Below are 24360 nucleotides of genomic sequence, written 5' to 3' on the forward strand. Positions count from 1 at the left end.
ATTTTGTCCAGAGGAGAATAGATGAATGAGAGAACCAAATGCTAACAGGTTAACAATGTCCCCAGCAAATATACTCTAAAGAAATCAGAAAAGACCTGAAACCAGGGGAAAAGAAAGGGAAAAAAAGAAAAAAGAAAGAGAAAAAAAAAGAAAATGATAAAAAAACCAGAACAAATAAAAAAACAGAGTATGATTAAATATGATCAGCCTGGTGCATGGATCATTGCCACACACTAGATTTTGGATATATTTTGGTCTGTTAGAAGAATGTGCCTCTTAAAATTTTAAAGAAGAAAGACTTATGTATGTATAAGATAAGGGTTGATACGATGAAGGGATGTAATATGACTGTAAAAATGAAAATTATAAAAAATTTTCAAAAAGGAATTGATCAGAAGGTGTTTGAAAAATAAAGGAAGATTAAAAAAATGAAAGAAATAAAGAAAAAAAGGGAGAGAATGTGATCAGGCAGGAGACTGGAAACAAGCCATACAGTAGTGATTTAGGGTATATTTTGATATGTTAGAAGAAACTGTATCTCAAAATTTTAAAGAGAGAACAACTCATATATATATATGCCAAAAATAAAGGTAACTACTATGAAGTGATAGAATATTACTCTAAAAATGAAAAATAAAAATGTTTTTTTTTTAAAAAGGGATTGATAAGATGTTGGTTGGAAAACGGAAAAAGAAAAATTCCAAAAAAAAAACCAGTTAAAAAAATTAACTTTTAAAGACTAATGAATCATGGTAGAAAAGCCATGAATTCTATGTGCACTATTCCCCTAGCGCTGGAGTTCTCCCGTTCTCATTGATTGGTAAACTTGGTCTTGGCTGGCTGTTCGTGCTGATCTTCTGGGGGTGGGGCCTGTTGCCGTGGTTCCCAAATGTCTTTCCCGGAGGCGGAATTGCCCCACCCTTGCCAGGTCCTGGCTAAGCAATCTGCTGGGATTTGCTCTCGGGAGCTTTTGTTCCCTGCAAGCTTTCCGTACAGCGTTGGAGGACGAGAATGAAAACGGTGGCCTCCCAATCTCTGCCCTGGAGGAGCTGAGAACTTGGAGCCCTGCTCCTCAGTGTGCCCCCAGAGAAAAGCAGTCAGTCACTCCCGTCTCCCCAGTCTGTGGCCGCACTCCGTGCTCACTCGGCCTGTGACCGAGTGTTTCTATCTCTGGCAGACGACCCCATGTGGAGTCTCCAAACCCAGCAGATCCCTGCAGTGCATTCCCGTGCCACTCCTCCCGGGGGAGGGAGGGGAGTCTCCCCGGATCTACCGCTTGTTGGGTTCCTGCTGGAGGAGCAGTGGCCCAACTGTCACCGATCACAGTTTATGGCAACCCCAACCTGAGAGCTTGCTCCTCAGCTCTGTCTCTGCAGCTGGCTTCCCTGCTCTGATACCTGAGAGCTCTGCTGCACTCAGGCACCCCTGGTCTTTCTGTGACCCCGAGGGTCCTGTGACCACACTGTCCCACGAGGGTTCCACCCCCCGCTTAGCCACTGAAGTGACGTCCCTCTGTGAAGCCAACTTCTAAAAGTTCCGATTTTGTGCTCTGTGGCTCTATCACTTGCCAGAAGCGGCCGACGGAGGCCCCCTCCCCCGCCATCTATCCTCCCGAATATTGCCTCGGATTCACTTCTCCGTACGTCCTACCTTCCAGAAAGTGGTCGCTTTTCTGTTCAGAGAGTTGTTGCTATTCTTTTCTTCGATCTCCTCTTGAGTTCATAGGTGTTCAGAATGTTTTGATCCCTATCCAGCTGAATTCCTGAGACCAGACGAAATCCAGGTCTCCTACTCCTCTGCCATCTTGCTCTGCCCCCTTTCATTTTTATTCAGAAAATGCAGTGGATTCCAGCTCCCTCATTTTTATATTGTTTGCAAAATATAATAGATTCATTTAACTGAAACACCCAATTGATATACTAGTGCTCCAACATCAGGCACCCTCCTAAAGGTTCCATTCACATATCAGTATTTAAAATGCTCTCAAATTTGGGATGATGAACTTCAACATACTTGTATTAAGGCCAAAAGTCTTAAGTAGATATTAGTGCCTTTCAGTTCATCTGTTTTCATCTGAAACATGGATGTTGCGGCAACAACTATAGCAATAACTGTGTCAGCTTGTCCTTTCAGAGAAATGTTTTGCTTTTTATATTGAAAAGATCAGGTGCTCTATAGCAAATGCTAGACCTTGTCCAGAGGAATTCACATTTTTGGGTGTAACAGTAGCTTACTAGTGAATCCATAAACAAGTTCAATAACATTTTCATTGCAGGAGTGACATCATCTAAGTTTTCTGCTTGTATCTGCCTTTACTGCAGGGATAACGTTGTTCTGAACTCATTTGGTATAGCTTGTATATTTTCAACATCACTCTTAAGTCATTTTTCTAAGAAACCTGATTGTGGGGTATAAACTTGATAAGCTTGTACTTTCTCATGCTTTATGGACATATTCCTGCTGCATTGCAAGGATGTGAGCAAATCTATTGTCTCTTCAGAGCTCCCAAGGCTGGGGACAAGCCGTTTAGATGGTGTTGCCTTAGCTCTGACCCCATGTACTGATTCTTCCAGTGGAGTCTGTCATGGTCTGTAACTCAACTGCTCAACAATGGGACTAGGCACGCAATCTTGAAATAATCTTTTAGGTTGACTGGACAGGTCCTTTTCTGATACTGTGGGACAGTATCAGAGGTAATAATAAATCTAAATCCTCCAGTGACAATATAGTTTTCTTTATTTGTTTAGTCACTTAAGTTTTATTTTGTTTTTCATGTGGCCTGTCCATCCCTTCCCCCAAGATGCCTGGCTCATCTGTCTGGAAGAAAATATTACCAATTTCTTAGTGAATCCTTCCAGAAACATCCTATGCTTATACAAGCAAGTACATCCCTAACCCAAAGCATATGCCACAGTATTGTAATATTCTTTTATTAATTTCCCAGTGTCTATACTCTGGAGCAGGCAGGTGATAGCCAACAAGATTATAACATGACTTTCAAAATTTTCTCTGAGAAAAAGTCCTTTGCTCCTTCCTGGGATTTTGGCAGTTCCCTGTATTATCAAATGCACTTAAAAAACTTCTAAGTGATATCTCTGGGGGAGATTTAAAGCAAATTTATTATGAAACTCTTAATCATATATAAACATAGAAAGTTTCAGTCATTATCAACCTGTATTCCATCTTGTTTTTGTTATCCCTTACTGGATTATTTTAAAGAAAATCCCATATCCTAATTCATCCTGGGAAGAATTTTCTAAAATGAATAAGAATACCCATTTCTGAGGGTATAATTTACTAATATCTTCCTCAAGGCTAGATAGAAACCTGTGGCCATTCCCACGATAACTATCTTCCCTTCTCAGTGTGGTCACTACCATAACCCTGTGCTGTTCAGCAGCTCTGTGGAGAACTTACCATAGAAAACCAAAAGGTGGGATGCCTGTGTGGCACGGTCAGTTAGGCATCCTACTCTTGATTTCGGCTCAGGTGATGATCTCAGGGTTGTGAGATCAAGCCCCATGTTGGGCTCCATGCTGGGCATGGAGCCTGCTCAAGATTCTCCTTCTTCCTCTCACTTCTCTCCTCCTCCACTGACTCTGTCTAAAAAAGAAAGAAAGAAAAAGATAAAGCCAGAAGAAACCCCGAAAAAGGATTAGAAATGATATGGTACAGAGGACAAAGAACCAGCCCACATAAAGTGTTCAAAGGAGACATCCTTTACCCCATACAGATTTTGGAGAAGGGTCCCCCTCTTACCCATTGGTCCAAAATAAATAGGCTGGTCATATCTGGTCTCGTAACCAATCATGCTTCTTCTCTTTCCAAATAATATAACCAGGTAGGAGAATTTCGGTAATTCTTTTTTTTTTTTTTAATGAGCCACAGATATTGGCTCATAAAAGTCCATGGAAATCTTTCTTTGGTGATACTAGGAATAGAAGAAGTAGAGAAAAATAAACAGAATCAGAAGAGAGCTTAGATATTCACACACACACACACACACACACACACACACACACACACAGAAACTTGAACCTTATAGACTATGATAGGCAAACTAGAGGCAGGGTAGGAAGAAATGATGTTTAAGCTCTGGCTGGAATAGAGAAATAACATGTTTGGCTAAATGCCAACATGGGTAGGATGGGTCAGGGGCCAGTTCCAGCCTGAACTGAAGTGCTAACAACAGTAGCACTAGAAACCGGCACACACACATACAGTGCTTAAGCACTCACATGGATATTTACTAGAAGAGGTTTGCACAGGCTTAGTGAGACTTTACAAATAAGATACTTGTGCAGCAGAGTTTCTCCCTTTTATGACTCCTGGGAAGGTATGCACCAGAATGGAAATTTGTTCTATCAGGGGCCTAAAATTTTCAAGAAATGTATTAGGATAGGGTAACTCTTAACCACCCAAAGCATAAGAAATCACCTTAAAGGAAAGAAAATAGATTCTAGACTCTATGTCATAGCTAAAAGAAAGGAAATAAAGGGCAACTCACCAGAAAGAAAAATCACTGATGCTGGCTGGCACAGAAGACAACTTCTATGAAAGGAAATCTTGACGCAAAAATGGTCTGGGACTAGGAACAGGAACCTAGCCAAGGGATCCAGGCCCAGCAAGGCAAATGTCCAGGTGGAGGGAAATAAAAGCCCCTGACTCACAGAAGGTCAGAGAAAGATAGTCTGGGGAAGCACTCTCTTTTTTTCTAAAAAAAAATCACATTCACTAATTACTCTACATTGAATTTTGTAGATCTTAAACCAAAGGAGATTTATTCCAGGTATGGAAAAGGTACAGTTTGAATCAAACCCTTCTTAATCTGCGATGTCTTAGACCATGTCGGATTCTGCATTACTGTTCATTGGAGTCTTACTAAACCATCTTATAAGGGTAGGGAGTAGCTCAAGGGTAGGTTTAAAGAGACATTATAGAGCTTGCTGCTGATTCCTAGAGCAATGGCATGTCTCCAACAGGACTATTTACTGGTAGTACCAAGCACAGACTAACTCTGAACTAGAGTGAACAGGGGAGACAAATATTTATTCATGAAAGAAACACTAATTATAAAACCGTATTATGACCTTGTTAGCACAGCAAAAACGACTAGCTAAAGCTATTCCATGACCTTGGATTCAATATTGCATGAGGTAATTCTTCAACCTTGAAGTGTTTGGGAACTAAGTGAGAAAATTTGTATAATTTACCCAATCCTCTTTGCATCTGTTTATGTGCCTTGCTCTTTTTCAGTTTTGAATTTTGATAGCAGGGACTTCCCCAGCATCATAGCTAAATCCACCCGGAGCTTTCACCTGCTTTTTTCCTATAGGAAAAACATCCTCCAACAGGCCCACATACTATTCCAATCTCAGGTGGCTTGGTGATTTTACGTGAGGTTCCAGGACTACTAGTTGATGCCTATCATCTTCAAAATGATAAGCATGGGGGGCCGGAGCAAGATGGCAGAGGAATAGGAGACCTAGATTTTGTCTGGTCTCAGGAATTCAGCTGGATAAGGATCAAACCATACTGAACATGTAGAAACTCAACAGGAGATCGAAAAAAGAATGGCAACAACTCTGAACAGAAAAGCGACCACTTTCTGGAAGAATGACAAGATGGACAAAATCACCTCAACAAAAAAGAACAAGAGGCAATACCGACTGCCAGGGATCTATTCGATACAGACATTAGTACAATTTTGGAACTAGAGTTCAGAATGATAATTTTAAAGAAGTTATTAGAGAATCCCTTTCTGGAGAAATAACCAAAATCAAACAAAGATGAAATAAAAAAGGCTATTAATGAGGTGTATTAAAAAATGGAGGTGCTAACTGATACAATAATGAGGCAGAAGAGAGAATCAGTGATATAGAAGACAAAGTGATGGAAAATAAAGAAGCTAAGAAAAAGAGAGATAAACAACTACTGGATCATGAGGGCAGAATTCGAGAGATAAACGATACCATAAGACGAAACAACATTAGAATAATTGGGATCCCAGAAGAAGAAGAGAGAGAAGGCAGAAGGTATATTGGAGCAATTTATAGCAGAGAACTTCCCTAATGTGGGGAAGGAAACAGACATCAAAATCCAGGAGGCACAGAGAACCCCTCTCAAAATCAATAAAAATAGGTCAACTCCCTGACATCTAATAGAAAACTTACAAGTCTCAGAGACAAAGAGAAAAGCCTGAAAGCAGCTCGGGAGAAGAGATACGTAACCTACAATGGTAGAAACATTAGATTGGCAACAGACCTGTCCACAGAGAACTGGCAGGCCAGAAAAGACTGGCATGATATCTTCAGAGTAATAAATGAGAAAAATATGCAGCGAAGAATACTATATCCAGCTAGGCTGTCATTGAAAATAAAAGGAGAGATAAAAAGCTTCCAGGACAAACAAAAACTAAAGGAATTTGCAAAGACGAAACCAGCCCTACAAGAAATATTGAAAGCAGTCCTCTAAGTAAAGAGAGAGCCTAAAAGCAACATACACCAGAAAGGAACACAGTATACAGTAACAGTCACCTTATGGGCACTAAATTCCTATCTTTAAATAGTTACCCTGAATGTAAATGTGCTAAATGCCCCAATCAAAAGACACAGGCTATCAGATTGGATGAAAAAACAAGACTCATCCATATGCTGTCTGCAACAGACTCATTTTAGACCCAAAGACACCCCCAGATTGAAAGTGAAGGGGTAGAAAACCATTTACCATGCTAATGGACACCAAAAGAAAGCTGGGGTGGCAATCCTTATATCAGACAAATTAGATTTTAAAACAAAGACTGTAATAAGAGAAGAGGAAGGACACTATATCCTACATAAAGGATCTATCAAACAAGAAGATCTAACAATTGCAAATATCTATGCCCCTCACATGGGAGCAGCCATTTATATAAGGCAATTAATAACAAAAGCAAAGAAACTCACCAACAACAATAGAATAATAGTGGGGGACTTTAACACCCCCTTCACTGAAATAGATCATCTAAGCAAAAGATCAACAAGGAAATAAAGACTTTAAATGACACACTGGAACAAAAGGACTTCACAGATATATTCAAAACATTCCATCCCAAAAAAACAGAATACACATTCTTCTCTAGTGCCCATGGAACATTCTCCAGAATAGATCACATCCTAGGTCACAAATCAGGTCTCAAACGGTACCAAAAGATTGGGATCATTCCCTGCGTATTTTCAGACGACAAGCTTTGAAACTAGAACTCAATCACAAGAGGAAAGCTGCAAAGAACTCAAATACATTGAGGCTAAAGAGCATCCTACGAAAAAAAGGGTCAACCAGGAAATTAAAGAAGAATTAAAAAAATTCATGGAAACCAATGAAAATGAAAACAAACCTGTTCAAAATCTTTGGGATACAGCAAAGACAGTCCTAAGAGGTAAGTGTATAGCAATAGAAGCCTTTCTCTAGAAACAAGAAAGTTCTCAAATACACAACCTAACCCTACACCTAAAGGAGCTAGAGAAAGAACAGCAAATAAAGCCTAAACTCAGCAGGAGAAGAGAAATAATAAAGATCAGAGCAGAAATCAATGAAATAGAAACCAAATGAACAGTAAAATGGATCAACAAAACAAGGAAATAGTTCTTTGAAAGAATTAACAAGATTGATAAACCCCTGGCCAGACTTATCAAAAAGAAAATAGAAATGACCTAAATCAACAAAATCATGAATGAAAGAGGAGAGATCACAACCAACACCAAAGAAATATAATCAATTATAAGAACATATTATGAGCAACTCTATGCCAGCAAATTAGATAACCTGGAAGAAATGGATGCATTCCTAGAGATGTATCAACTACCAAAACTGAACCAGGAAGAAATAGAAAACCTGAACAGACCTATAACCATTAAGGAAATTGAAGCAGTCATCAAAAATCTCCCAACAAAGAAAAGCCCAGGGCCAGATGGCTTCCCAAGGGAATTCGACCAAATATTTAAAGAAGAATGAATACTTATTCTTCTGAAACTGTTTCAAAAAATAGAAATGGAAGGAAAACTTCCAAACTCGTTTTATGAGGCCACCATTACCTTCACTGCCAAACCAAAGACCCCAACAAAAAGGAGAATTACAGATCAATAACCTTGATGAACACGGATTCAAAAATTCTCACCAAAATACTAGCCAATAGGATCCAACAGTACATTAAAAGGATTATTTACCACGACCAAGTGGGATTTATCCCTGGGCTGCAAGTTTGGTTCAACATCTGCAAATCAATGTGATACAACACATTAATAAAAGAAAGAACAAGAACCATATGATCCTCTCAATAGATGCAGAAAAAGCATTTGACAAAGTAGAGCATCCTTTCTCGATCAAAACTCTTCAGAGTATAGGCATACAGAGTACATACCTCAATATCATAAAAGCCATCTGTGAAAAACCTATAGCAAATATCATTCTCAATGGGGAAAAACAGAGCTTTCCCCCTAAAGTCAGGAATGCGGCAGGGATGTCCACTATCACCACTGCTATTCAACAAAGTATTAGAAGTCATAGGCACAACAATCAGACAACAAAAACAATAAAAGCATCCAAATCGGCAAAGAAGAAGTCAAACTCTCACTGTTTGCAGATGATATGATACTTTATGTGGAAAACCCAAAAGACTCCACCCCAATACTGTTAGAACTCATACAGGAATTCAGTCAAGTGACAGGATATAAAATCAATGCACAGAAATCAGTGGCATTCCTATACACCAACAACAAGTCAGAAGAAAGAGAAATTAAGGAGTCAATCCCATTACAATTGCACCCAAAACCATAAGATACCTAGGAATAAATCTAACCAAAGAGGCAAAGGATCTGTACTCAGAAAACTATAAAATACTCATGAAAGAAATTGAGGAAGACACAAAGAAATGGAAAAACGTTCCATGCTCATAGATTGGAAGAACAACTATTGTGAAGATGTCAATGCTACCCAGAGCAATCTACCCATTCAATGCAATCCCCATCAAAATAACATCCACTTTTTTCAAAGAAATGGAACAAATACTCCTAAAATTAGTATGGAACCAGAAAAGACCTCGAATAGCCAAAGGAATGTTGAAAAAGAAAAGCAAAGCTGGCAGCATCACAATTCCAGGCTTCAGCTCTATTACAAAGATGTCATCATCAAGACAGTATGGTAGTGGCACAAAAGCAGACACATAGTCAATAGAACAGAAAAGACAGCCCAGAAATGGACCTTCAACTCTATGGTCAACTAATCTTCGACAAAGCAGGAAAGAATGTCCAATGGAAAAAAGACAGTCTCTTCAACAAATGGTGTTGGGAAAATTGGACAACCACATGCAGAAGAATGAAACTGGATCATTTCCTTACACCACACACAAAAATAGACTCTAAATGGTTGAACGACCTAAATATGAGACAGGAGTCCATCAAAATCATAAAGGAGAACACAGGCAGCAACCTCTTCGACCTCAGCTGCAGCAACTTCTTCCTAGAAACATCGCCAAAGGCAAGGAAAGCAGGGCAAAAATGAACTCTTGGGATTTCATCAAGATAAAAAGCTTTTGCACAGCAAAAGAAACAGTCAACAAAACCAAAAGACAATCAACAGAATGGGAGAAGATATTTGCAAATGACATATCGAATAAAGGGCTAGTATCCAAAATGTATAAAGAACTTCTTAAACTCAATACCCAAAGAACAAATGATCCAATCAAGAAATGGGCAGAAGACATGAACAGACATTTTTCCAAAGAAGATATCCAAACAGCCAACAGACACATGAAAAAGTGCTCAACATCGCTCAGCATCAGGGAAATTCAAATCAAAACCTCAATGAGATATCACCTCACACCAGTCAGAATGGCTAAAATTAACAAGTCAGGAAATGACAGATGTTGGCGGGGATGTGGAGCAAGGGGAACCATCCTACACTGTTGGGAATGCAAGCTGGTGCAGGCACTCTGGAAAACAGTATGGAGGTTCTTCAAAAAGTTGAAAATATAAAAACTAATGATGTAATATGTGGCGATTAACATAACAATTAAAAAAATTAAAAAAATAGTTGAAAATATAGCTACCCTATGACCCAGCAGTTGCACTACTGGGTATTTACCCCAAAGATACAAATGTAGGGATTCGAAAGGGTATGTGCACCCTGATGTTTATAGCACGAATGTCCACTAATAGCCAAACTGTGGAAAGAACCAAGATGTCTGTCCATCGACAGATGAATGGATAAAGTAGTGGTATACAATGGGATATTATGCAGCCATCAAAAAGAATGAGATCTTGCCATTTGCACCGACATGGATGGAACTGGAGGGTATTATGCTGAGTGAAATAAGTCAGAGAAAGACATGTATGATATGACCTCACTGATATGAGGAATTCTTAATCTCAGGAAACAAACAGTGTTGCTGGAGTGGTGGGGGGTGGGAGAGATAGGTGGCTGGGTGATAGACATTGGGGAGGATATGTGCTCTGGTGAGCACTGTGAATTGTGTAAGACTGTTGAATCACAGATCTGTACCTCTGAAGCAAATAATACATTATATGTTAAAAAAAAAAAGAAGAAGATAGCAGGAGGGGAAGAATGAAGGGGGGGATCAGAGGGGGAGAGGAACCATGAGACACCATGGACTCTGAAAAACAAACTGAGGTTTCTAGAGGGGGAGGGGGGTGGGATGATGGGTTAGCCTGGTGATGGGTATTGAAGAGGGCACGTTCTGCATGGAGCACTGGGTGTTATACACAAATAATAAATCATGGAACACTACATCAAAAACTAATGATGAAATGTAAGGTGATTAACATAACATAATAAAAAAAGGATAAGCATGGCTCTTCCACCTCCATCTTACTAATATCAAGATTAGTACAGACTAGCCACATCAGTGTTCTCTGTGGATAAACACATTAATGTTCCTTCAATTCCCTCTGAGAACAGTCCTTACCTGCTTCACAGTTATGTATGTGGAGGTTGGTGACATGGAATGTTGAACCTGTCATGTTCCAGGGAGATGGAGAATAAGGAGTTGTTTTACATATATTTTGCTACCCGAGCTGGGGCAGTTTCTGTGGCAAATTTAACCTTCCTAGTTGGACAGATGCACGTCTATCATGAATACCTTATGTTCCCTCATCAAACTCACTAATGAGAATGGGGGGAAGTGACCAAGGCTGCCATATTCAGTTAACTAGGCAGGCAATGTTCCAAATTTTCAAATTCTCCAATTTTATCAATAATATATAGATATGACAACAGACACTAGGTCATTTCTCTTTAATCATTGCAGTCAGAACCATTTATGTTGTAAACATACAAAAATGCAGGATTTTTCACCAGTCAACTCTGTTCTTCAGTTGAGTGCATGGACATTTTCTGAAGCCTGGCCTCTTGGGAAAGTTTTATCTGATAAAGCTTCTCTCTTCCTTCCTTCCTTCCTTCCTTCCTTCCTTCCTTCCTTCCTTCCTTCCTTCCTTCCTTCCTTCTTTCCTTCCTTCCTTCCTCCTTCCTTCCTTCCTCCTTCCTTCCTTCCTTCCTCCTTCCTTCCTTTCTTTCTTTCTTCCTTCTTTTCTTCTTTCTTTCTTTCTTTCTTTCTTTCTTTCTTTCTTTCTTTCTTTCTTTCTTTCTTTCTTTCTTTCTTTCTTTCTTCTTTTCTTTCTTTTCTTTCTTTTTCTTCTTTTCTTTCTTTCTTTCTTCTTCTTTCTTTTTCTTTCTTTCTTCTTCTTCTCTTTCTTCTTTCTTCTTTCTTTCTTCTTCTTTTCTCTTTTTCTTTCTTTCTTCTTTCTTTTTTTTTTCTTTCTCTTTCTCTCTTTCTTTCTTTCTTTCTTTCTTTTCTTCTTTCTTTTCTTCTTTCTTTCTTTCTTTCTTCTTTCTTCTTTCTTTCTTTCTCTTTCTCTTTCTTTCTTCTTTTTTCTTTCTTTCTTCTTTCTTCTTCTCTTTCTTCTTTCTTTTTTTCTTTCTTTCTTTCTTTCTTTCTTTCTTTCTTTCTTTTTCTTTCTTTCTTTCTCTTTCTTCTTTCTTTCTTTCTTTCTTTCTTCTCTCTCTTTCTTCTTCTTTCTTTTTTTCTTTCTTTCTTTCTTCTTCTTCAAAACCCCAATTGAGATATTTTTATTTTTTTCTAAGTTCATTATTTTTTATTTTATTATGTTATGTTAGTTTCTTTAATGACAAATTCTGAGGTCATCCAAGTGGCTTTTGTTATCTGACGTGGATTTAGAAACAACCATTGATTTTTAGGATCCAGAAGTAAAACCTGACCTTCCTCCAGCAGGTTTCAAGATTTGGGTACACCAGGGGTCCTAAAGAAGATGTGACATCCTACCAATTGACATGGACATTGTGATTTTCAGATTCTTCAGTTTGTAGTCACTCAGTCAGACTCAACTGAATTAAAATGTGTAATGAAGCTTTTATTACCTACAATAAAATATTTCAGCATGGCATTATATGCCTTCGCCTTTGCTACCCTGTAAACTGGCTTTTAAAAATGTTTGAACCTTTGAACAAATACTTTGTAGATCAACCTATTGGTCCTACAAAGGTACTGAACATTTGTAATCAAGCTTTCTACATTTTGGTTATTTTAAATATCCGTTGGGAAACTTTAATCATATTTCAATAGAGTGCCAAAATACTTCAAATTTTAGCAAAGAAAAAGCAATGATTAAAAAAAAGCTTTTAAACAGGATAAAATAGATATTTGCCCCCACAAATGCAAGGAAGTGAACATATCAGAATGCCTACAATAAAAAAGAGTGACAACACCAAATATGGACAAAGAAGTTGAGAAACTGAATCACTCCTATACTGCTGGAGGGAATGAAAGCCTAACCAGGGCACAAGATTTAAATTCCGTAAACATTTTATTGTAAAATAATTATAGGTTCACAGGAAGTTGCCACAAATGTGTTCAGGGATGTTCTGGGCACCCTTCTGCCATCGTTCCTCAGTGGTAACACTATAGGTAAATACCTATAGTACAGTATCAAAGCCCAGAAATCATCATTGGTACAAAGCACTTAGATTGAACATCTGCTCATTTGCCTGTCTGTATACATTTTTTAAAAATTTTTTATTGTTATGTTAATCACCATACATTACATCATTAGTTCTTGATGTAGTGCTCCATGATTCATTGTTTGTGCATAACACCCAGTGCTCCACACAGAACGTGCCCTCCTTAATACCCATAAACAGGCTAACCCATCCCCCCACCCCCCTCCATCTAGAAACCTCAGTTTGTTTTTCAGAGTCCATCGTCTCTCATGGTTCGTCTCCCCCTCCGACTTATTCCCCTTCATTCTTCCCCTCCTGCTATCTTCTTCTTTTTCTTTTTTCTTAACATATCTTGCATTATTTGTTTCAGAAGTACAGATCTGTGATTCAACAGTCTTGCACAATTCACAGCGCTCACCATAGCACATACCCTACCCAATGTCTATCACCCAGCCACCCCATCCCTCCCAACCCCGACCACTCAGCAACACTCAGTATGTTTCCTGAGATTAAGAATTCCTCATATCAGTGAGATCATATGATACATGTCTTTCTCTGATTGACTTATTTCACTCAGCATAAAACCCTCCAGTTCAATCCATGTCATTGCAAATGGAAAGATCTCATTCCTTTTGATGGCTGCATAATATTCCATTGTGTATATATACCACCTCTTCTTTATCCATTCATCTGTTGATGGACATCTTGGCTCTTACCACACTTTGGCTATTGTGGACATTGCTGCTATAAACATTGGGGTGCATTTGTCCTTACAGTTGTATCTTTGGGGTAAATACCCAGTAGGGCAATTGCTGGATCATATGGTAGCTCTATTTTCAACTGTTTGAGGAACCTCCATACTGTTTTCCAGAGTGGCTACACCAGCTTGCATTCCCACCAACAGTGTAGGAGGGTTCCCTTTCTCCTCATCCCCGCCAACATCTGTCCTTTCCTGACTTGTTAATTTTAGCCATTCTGACGAGTGTGAGGTGGTATCTCATTGAGGTTTTGATTTGGATTTCCCTGATGCCGAGCAATGTTGAGCATTTTTTCATGTGTCTGTTGGGCATTTGGATGTCTTCTTTGGAAAAATGTCTGTTCACGTCTTCTGCCCATTTCTTGATTGGATTATTTGTTCTTTGGGTGTTGAGTTTGATAAGTTCTTTATAGATTTTGGATACTAGCCCTTTATCTGTCATTTGCAAATACTTTCTCCCATTCTGTCAGTTGTCTTTTGGTTTTGTGGACTGTTTCTTCTGCTGTGCAAAAGCTTTTCATCTTGATGAAATCCCAATAGTTCATTTTTGCCCTAGCTTCCCTTGCTTTTGGCGATGTTTCTAGGAAGAAGTTGCTGCAGCTGAGGTCGAAGAGGTTGCTACCTGTGTTCTCCTTTAGGATTTGGATGGACTCCTGTCTCACGTTTAGGTCTTTCAACCATTTGGAGTCTATTTTTGTGTGTGGTGTAAGGAAATGGTCCAGTTTCATTCTTCTGCATGTGGCTGTCCAATTTTCCCAACACAATTGGTGGAAGAGACTGTCTTTTTTCCACTGGACATTCTTTCCTGCTTTGTCAAAGATGAGTTGACCATAGAGTTGAGGGTCCATTTCTGGGCTCTCGATTCTGTTCCATTGATCGATGTGTCTGTTTTTGTGCCAGTACCATACTGTCTTGATGATGCCAGCTTTGTAATAGAGCTGGAAATCTGGAATTGTGATGCCGCCAGCTTTGCTTTTCTTTTTCAATATTCCTCTGGCTATTCGGGGTCTCTTCTGGTTCCATACAAATTTTAGGATTATTTGTTCCATTTCTTTGAAAAAAGTGGATGATATTTTGATGGGGATTGCACTGAATGTGTAGATTGCTCTAGGTAGCATTGACATCTTCACAATGTTTGTTCTTCCAATCCATGAGCATGGAACGTTTTTCCATTTCTTTGTGTCTTCCTCAATTTCTTTCATGAGTATTTTATAGTTTTCTGAGTACAGATCCTTTGCCTCTTTGGTTAGATTTATTCCTAGGTATCTTATGGTTTTGCATGCAATTGTAAATGGCATCGGCACCTTGATTTGTCTCTCTTCTGTCTTGTTGTTGGTGTATAGGAATGCCACTGATTTCTGTGCATTGATTTTATATCCTGCTACTTTACTGAATTCCTGTATGAGTTCTAGCAGTTTTGGGTGGAGTCTTTTGGGTTTTCCACATCCAGTATCATATCATCTGCAAACAGTGAGAGTTTGACTTCCTCTTGGCCGATTTGGACGCCTTTGATTTCTTTTTGTTGTCTGATTGCTGTGGCTAGGACTTCTAATACTATGTTGAATAGCAGTGGTAATAGTGGACATCCCTGCCGCGTTCCTGACCTTAGGGGAAAAGCTCTCAGCTTTTCCCCATTGAGAATGATATTCGCTGTAGGTTTTTCATAGATGGCTTTTATGATATTGAGGTACGTACCTTCTATCCCTATACTCTGAAGAGTTTTGATCAAGAAAGGATGCTGTACTTTGTCAAATGCTTTTTCTGCATCTATTGAGAAGATCATATGACTCTTGTTCTTTCTTTTGTTAATGTATTGTATCACGTTGATTGATTTTTGGATGTTGAACCAACCTTGCAGCCCAGGGATAAATCCCACTTGATCATGGTGAATAATCCTATTGGCTACTATTTTGGTGAGAATTTTTGCATCCATGTTCATCAAGGATATTGGTCTGTAATTCTCCTTTCTGATGGGGTCTTTGTCTGGTTTTGGGATCAAGGTAATTGTGGCCTCATAAAATGAGTTTGGAAGTTTTCCTTCCATTTCTATTTTTTGGAACAGTTTCAGGAGAATAGGTATTAATTCTTCTTTAAATGTTTGGTAGAATTCCCCTGGGAAGCTGTCTGGCTCTGGGCTTTTATTTGCTGGGAGATTTTTGATGACTGCTTCAATTTCCTTAATGGTTATACGTCTGTTCAGGTTTTCTATTTCTTCCTGGTTCAATTTTGGTAGTTGATACATCTCTAGGAATGCACCCATTTCTTCCAGGTTATCTAATATGCTGGCATAGAGTTGCTCATAGTATGTTCTTATAATTGTTTGTATGTCTTTGGTGTTGCTTGTGATATCTCCTCTTTCATTCATGATTTTGTTGATTTGGGTCATTTCTCTTTTCTTTTTGATCAGTCTGGCCAGGGGTTTATCAATCTTGTTAATTCTTTCAAAGAACCAGCTCCTAGTTTCATTGATCTCTTCTACTGTTCTTTTGGTTTCTATTTCATTGATTTCTGCTCTGATCTTTATTATTTCTCTTCTCCTGCTGGGTTTAGGCTTTATTTGCTGTTCTTTCTCTAGCTCATTTAGGTGTAGGGTTAGGTTGTGTATTTGAGACCTTTCTTGTTTCTTGAGAAAGGCTTGTATTGCTATATACTTTCCTCTCAGGACTGCCTTTGCTGCATCCCAAAGATTCTGAACAGTTGTGTTTTCATTTTCATTGGTTTCCATGAATTTTTTTAATTCTTCTTAATTTCCTGGTTGACCCATTCATTCCTTAGTAGGATGCTCTTTAGCCTCCATGTATTTGAGTTCTTTCCAACTTTCCTCTTGTGATTGAGTTTTAGTTTTAAAGCATTGTGGTCTGAAAGTATGCAGGGAATAATCCCAATCTTTTGGTACCGGTTGAGCCCATATTTGTGACCTAGGATGTGATCAATTCTGGAGAATGTTCCATGGGCATTAGAGAAGAATGTGTATTCCGTTGCTTTGGGATGGAATGTTCTGAATATGTCTGTGAAGTCCATTTGGTCCAGTGTGTCATTTTTTTTTAAAGATTTTATTTATTTATTTGAGAGAGAGAATGAGATAGAGAGAGAGCACGAGAGGGGAGAGGGTCAGAGGGAGAAGCAGACTCCCCGCCGAGCAGGGAGCCCGATGTGGGACCCGATCCCAGGAATCCAGGAGCATGACCTGAGCCGAAGGCAGTCGCTTAACCAACTGAGCCACCCAGGCGCCCCCAGTGTGTCATTTAAAGTCTTTTTTTCCTTGTTGATCTTTTGCTTAGATGATCTGTCCATTTCAGTCAGGGGTGTGTTAATGTCCCGCACTATTATTGTATTGCTGTCAATGTGTTTCTTCGCTTTCGTTATTAATTGCCTTATATAATTGGCTACTCCCATGTTAGGGGCATAAATATTTACAATTGTTAGATCTTCTTCTTGGATAGACCCTTTAAGTAGGATATAGTGTTCTTCCTGCTCTCTTATTACACTCTTTGTTTTAAAATCTAATTTGTCTGATATAAGGATTGCCAACCCAGCTTTCTTTTGGTGTCCATTAGCATGGTAAATGGTTTTCCACCCCCTCACTTTCCATGTCGCGGTGTCTTTGGGTCTAAAATTAGTCTCTTGCAGACAGCATATGGATGGGTCTTATTTTTTAATGCAATCTGATAGCCTGTGTCTTTTGATTGGGGCATTTATCCCATTTACATTCAGGGTAACTATTGAAAGGTATGAATTTAGTGCCATTGTATTGCTTGTAAGGTGACTGTTACTGTGTACTGTATCTGTTCCTTTCTGATCTGTGCTGCTTTTAGGCTCTTTCTTTGCTTAAAGGACCCCTTTCAATATATCTTGGAGGGCTGGTTTCGTGTTTGCAAATTCCTTTAGTTTTTGTTTGTCCTGGAAGCTTTTTATCTCTCCTTCAATTTTCAATGAGAGCCTAGCTGGATATAGTATTCTTGGCTGCATATTTTTCTCGTTTAGTGCTCTGAAGCTATCATGCCAGTCCTTTCTGGCCTGCCAGGTCTCTGTGGATAGGTCTGTTGCCAATCTCATGTTTCTACCATTGTAGGTTACATATCTCTTCTCCCGAGCTGCTTTCAGGATTTTCTCTTTGTCTCTGAGACTTGTAAATTTTACCATTAGATGTCGGGGTGTTGAGGTATTTTTATTGATTTTGAGAGAGGTTCTCTGTGCCTCCTGGATTTTGATGCCAGTTTCCTTCCTCACATTAGGGAAGTTCTCAGCTATTATTTGCTCCAATATACCTTCTGCCCCCCTCTCTCTTTCTTCTTCTTCTGGGATCCCAATTATTCTAATGTTGTTTCATCTTACTGTATTGCTCTTCTCTCGAATTCTGCCCTCTTGATCCTGTAGTTGTTTCTCTCTCTTTTTCTCATCCCCTTTATTTTCCATCATTTGGTCTTCTATATCGCTGATTCTCTCTTCTGCCTCATTTATCCTAGCAGTTAGTGCCCTCATTTTTGATTGCACCTCATCAATAGCCTTTTTGATTTCAACTTGGTTAGATTTTAGTTCTTTTATTTCTCCAGAAAGGGTTTCTCTAATAACTCCCATTCCTTTTTCAAGCCTAGCTAGTATTTTTAAAGTCATGATTCTGAACTCTAGGTCCGACATTTTACTAATGTTCGTATTGAGTAGGTCCCTGTCTGACGGTACTACCTCTTGTTCTTTTTGCTGAGGTGATGTTTTTCGTCTTGTCATTTTGTCCAGAGGAGAATAAATGAATGAGAGAACAAAATGCTAACAGGTTAACAACGTCCCCAGCAAATATACTCTATACAAATCAGAAAAGACCTGAAACCAGAGGAAAAGAAAGGGAAAGAAAGAGAAAAGAAAGAAAGAAAAAAAAAGAAAAAGATTAAAAACAAAAACAGAACAATACAAAAAAACCCAAATATAATCAAATATGATCAGGCTAGTGCATAGATCAGTGCCACACACTAGAATTTGGGCGTATTTTGGTCTGTTAAAAAAAGTGCCTCCTAAAATTTTAAAGGAAGAAAGACTTTTGTATGTACAAAGTAAGGTTTGATAGAATGAAGTGATGGATGATGACTGTAAAGATGAAAATTATAAAAGATTTTATAAAAGGAATTGATATGATAAGAAGTTGTTTGAGAAAAGAAATAAGATTTTTAAAAAAAAGGGAGAGAATGTGATCAGGCAGGAGACTAGAACAAAGCCATACACTAGTGATTTAGGGAATTTTTTGATCTGTTAGAAGAAAGTGTATCTCAAAATTTTAAAGAGAGAACAACGTATATATATATGCCAAAAATAAGGGTAACTACTATGAAGGGATAAAATATGACTCTAAAAATGAGAAATAAAAAATATGTTTTTAAAAAAAGGGATTGATAAGATGTTGGTTGAAAAAGGGAAAAAGAGGAGGGGCGGAGCAAGATGGCGGAGGAGTAGGAGACCTAGATTTCATCTGGTCTCAGGAATTCAGCTGAATAAGGATCAAACCATTCTGAACACCTACGAACTCAACAGGAGATCGAACAGGAGAGTAGCAACAACTCTCTGAACAGAGAAGCGACCACTTACTGGAAGGTAGGGCGTGCGGAGAAGTGAATCCGAGGCGATATTCGGGAGGATAGACGGCGGGGGAGGGGCCTCCGCCGGCCGCTTCTGGCAAGTGATAGAGCCGCGGAGCACAAAATCGGACCTCTTAGAAGTTGGCTGGCGGAGGGACGTCGCTGCAGCTGGCTAAGCGGGGGGTGGAATCCTCCCGGAACAGTGTGGACTCAGGACCCTTGGGGTCACAGAGAGCCCGGGGGTGCCTGAGTGTGCCAGAGCTCCCAGGTATCGGAGCGGGGAGGCCAGCTGCAGAGACGGAGCAGAGTCGTGGGCTCTCAGCTCGGGGTTGCCATAAACTGTGATCTGCGGCCCAGTCGGGGCACGGCTCCCCCAGCAGGGACCCAACAAGCAGCAGATCCGGGGAGACTCCCCTTCCTTCCCAGGGAGGAGCGGTGCGGGAACGCACTGCAGGGATCTGCTGGGTTTGGAGACTCCGTGCGGGGTCGGGTGCCAGAGATAGCAACGCTCGGTCACAGGCCGGGTGAGCATGGAGTGCGGCCGGAGACCGGGGACACGGAAGTGACTGCTTTTCTCTGGGGGCACACTGAGGAGCGGGGCCCCGAGTTCTCAGCTCCTCCGGGTGGAGATTGGGAGGCCACCATTTCTGCCCAGGTCCTCCAAGGCTGTACCGAGAGCTTGCAGGGAACAAAAGCTCCTGAGAGCAAACCAGAGCAGCTTCCTTAGCCCGGACCGACAAGGGTGGGGCAATTCCGCCTCCGGCAAAGACATTTGGAAACCACAGCATCAGGCCCCTCCCCCAGAAGATCAGCACAAACAGCCAGCAAGCCAAGACCAAGTTGATCAATCAAGGAGAATGGGAGAACTCCAGCGCTAGGGGAATACTGCACATAGATTCATGTTTTTTTTTTTTTTTTTACCATGATTCATTATTTCATCAAAGTTAATTTTTGTTGACTCTTTTTTTTTTTCTTTTTCCCTTTTTCAACCAACATCTTATCAATCCCTTTTTAAAAAAAAACATTTTTTATTTTTCATTTTTAGAGTCATATTTTATCCCTTCATAGTAGTTACCCTTATTTTGGGCATATATATATAAGTTGTTCTCTCTTTAAAATTTTGAGCTACAGTTTCTTCTAACAGATCAAAATATACCCTAAATCACTAGTGTATAGCTTTGTTCTAGTCTCCTGCCTGATCACATTCTCTCCCTTTTTCCTTTTTTTTTCTTTTTTTCCTTAAATCTTCTTTCTTTTTTCAAACAACTTATCTTACCAAGTCCTTTTATAAAATCTTTTATAATTTTCATCTTTACAGTCATCTTCCATCCCTTCATTGTATCAACCGTTATTTTGTACATATATGTCTTTCTTCCTTTAAAATTTTAGGAGGCACTTTTTTCTAACAGACCCAAATATGCCCAAAATCTAGTGTGTGGCACTGATCTATGCACTAGCCTGATCATATTTGATCATATTCTGCTTTTTTTGTATTGTTTTGTTTTTGTTTTTACCTTTTTTTTCCTTTTTTTTCTTTTTCTCTTTCTTTTTTCTTTCTTTCCCTTTCTTTTCCCCTGATTTCAGGTCTTTTCTGATTTGTATAAAGTATATTTGCTGGGGACGTTGTAAACCTGTTAGCATTTTGTTCTCTCATTCATCTATTCTCCTCTGGACAAAATGACAAGACGAAAGAAATCACCTCAGCAAAAAGAACAAGAGGTAGTACCGTCAGCCAGGGACCTACTCAATACGGACATTAGTACGATGTCGGACCTAGAGTTCAGAATCATGACTTTAAAGATACTAGCTGGGCTTGAAAAAAGCGTGGAAGTTATTAGAGAAACCCTTTCTGGAGAATAAAAGAACTAAAATCTAACCAAATCGAAATCAAAAAGGCTATTGATGAGGTGCAATCAAAAATGGGGGCACTAAATGCTAGGATAAATGAGGCAGAAGAGAGAATCAGCGATATAGAAGACCAAATGATGGAAAATAAAGAGGCTGAGAAAAAGAAAGAGAAAACAACTACAGGATCACGAGGGCAGAATTCGAGAGATAAGTGATACGATAAGACGAAACAACATTAGAATAATTGGGATCCCAGAAGAAGAAGAGAGAGGGAGAGGGGCAGAAGGTATATTGGAGCAAATTATAGCAGAGAACTTCCCTAATGTGAGGAAGGAAACAGGCATTAAAATCCAGGAGGCACAGAGAACCCCTCTCAAAATCAATAATAATAGGTCAACACCCCGAAATCTAATAGTAAAACTTACGAGTCTCAGAGACAAAGAGAAAATCCTGAAAGCAGCTCGGGAGAAGAGATATGTAACCTACAATGGTAGAAACATGAGATTGGCAACAGACCTATCCACAGAGACCTGGCAGGCCAGAAAGGACTGGCAAGATATCTTCAGAGCACTAAACGAGAAAATATGCAGCCAAGAATACTATATCCAGCTAGGCTATCACTGAAAATAGAAGGAGAGATAAAAAGCTTCCAGAACAAACAAAAACTAAAGGAATTTGCAAACACGAAACCAGCCCTCCAAGAAATATTGAAAGGGGTCCTCTAAGCAAGAGAGAACCTAAAAGCAGCAAAGAGCAGAAACGAACACATACAACAGACAGTTAACAGTCACCTTACAGGTAATACAATGGCACTAAATTCATACCTTTCTATAGTTACCCTGAATGTAAATGGGCTAAATGCCCCCAATCAAAAGACACAGGCTATCAGATTGGATTAAAAAACAAGACCCATCCATATGCTGTCTGCAAGAGACTCATTTTAGACCGAAAGACACCCCAGATTGAAAGTGAGGGGGTGGAAAAACCATTTACCATGCTAATGGACACCAAAAGAAAGCTGGGGTGGCAATCCTTATATCAGACAAACTAGATTTTAAAAACAAAGACTGTAATAAGAGATGAGGAAGGACACTATATCCTACTTAAAGGGTCTATCCAACAAGAAGATCTAACAATTGTAAATATCTATGCCCCGAACATGGGAGCAGCCAATTATATAAGGCAATTAATAACAAAAGCAAAGAACACATTGACAACAATACAATAATAGTGGGGGACTTTAACACCCCCCTGACTGAAATGGACAGATCATCTAAGCAAAAGATCAACAAGGAAATAAAGACTTTAAATGACACACTGGACCAAATGGACTTCACAGACATATTCAGAACATTCCATCCCAAAGCAACGGAATACACATTCTTCTCTAGTACCCATGGAACATTCTCCAGAATTGATCACATCCTAGGTCACAAATCAGGTCTCAATAGGTACCAAAAGATTGGGATCATTCCCTGCATATTTTCAGACCACAATGCTTTGAAACTAGAACTCAACCACAAGAGGAAAGTCGGAAAGAACTCAAATACATGGAGGCTAAAGAGCATCCTACTAAAGAATGAATGGGTCAACCAAGAAATTAAAGAAGAATTAAAAAAATTCATGGAAACCAATGAAAATGAAAACACAACGGTTCAAAATCTTTGGGATACAGCAAAGGCAGTCCTGAGAGGAAAGTATATAGCAATACAAGCCTTTCTCAAGAAACAAGAAAGGTCTCAAATACACAACCTAACCCTACACCTAAAGGAGCTGGAGAAAAAAGAGCAAATAAAGCCTAAACCCAGCAGGAGAAGAGAAATCATAAAGATCAGAGCAGAAATCAATGAACTAGAAACCAAAAGAACAGTAGAACAGATCAACGAAACTAGGAGCTGGTTCTTTGAATGAATTAACAAGATTGATAAACCCCTGGCCAGACTGATCAAAAAGAAAGAGAAATGACCCAAATCAACAAAATCATGAATGAAAGAGGAGAGATCACAACCAACACCAAAGAAATACAAACAATTATAAGAACATATTATGAGCAACTCTATGCCAGCAAATTGGATAACCTGGAAGAAATGGGTGCATTCCTAGAGATGTATCAACTACCAAAATTGAACCAGGAAGAAATAGAAAACCTGAACAGACCTATAACCACTAAGGAAATTGAAACAGTCATCAAAAATCTCCCAAGAAACAAAAGCCCAGGGCCAGATGGCTTCCCAGGGGAATTCTATCAGACATTTCAAGAAGAATTAATACCTATTCTCCTGAAACTGTTCCAAAAAATAGAAATGGAAGGGAAACTTCCAAACTCATTTTATGAGGCCAGCATTACCTTGATCCCAAAACCAGACAAAGACCCCATCAAAAAAGAGAATTACAGACCAATATCCTTGATGAACATGGATGCAAAAATTCTCAACAAAATACTAGCCAATAGGATCCAACAGTACATTAAAAGGATTATTCACCATGACCAAGTGGGATTTATTCCTGGGCTGCAAGGCTGGTTCAACATCTGCAAATCAATCAACGTGATACAATACATTAACAAAAGAAAGAGCAAGAATCATATGATCCTCTCAATAGATGCAGAAAAAGCATTTGACAAAGTACAACATTCTTTCTTGATCAAAACTCTTCAGAGTATAGGGATAGAGGGTACATACCTCAATATCATAAAAGCCATCTATGAAAAACCTACAGCAAATATCATTCTCAATGGGGAAAGGCCGAGAGCTTTTCCACTAAGGTCAGGAACGCGGCAGGGATGTCCACTCTCACCAGTGCTATTCAACGTAGTATTAGAAGTCCTAGCCACAGCAATCAGGCAAGAAAAAGAAATCAAAGGCATCCAAATCGCCAAAGAGGAAGTCAAACTCTCACTCTTTGCAGATGATATGATACTGTATGTGCAAAACCCAAAAGACTCCAACCCAAAACTGCTAGAACTCATACAGGTATTCAGTAAAGTAACCAGGAATAAAATCAATGCACAGAAATCAGTGGCATTCCTATACACCAACAACAAGACAGAAGAGAGACAAATCAAGGAGTCTATCCCATTTACAATTGCACCCAAACCCATTAGATCCCTAGGAATAAATCTAACCAAAGAGGCAAAGGATCTGTACTCAGAAAACTATAAAATACTCATGGAAGAAATTGAAG

This window comes from Zalophus californianus, chromosome 7, assembly GCF_009762305.2.
Source record: "Zalophus californianus isolate mZalCal1 chromosome 7, mZalCal1.pri.v2, whole genome shotgun sequence".
Classification (NCBI taxonomy): Eukaryota; Metazoa; Chordata; class Mammalia; order Carnivora; family Otariidae; genus Zalophus; species Zalophus californianus.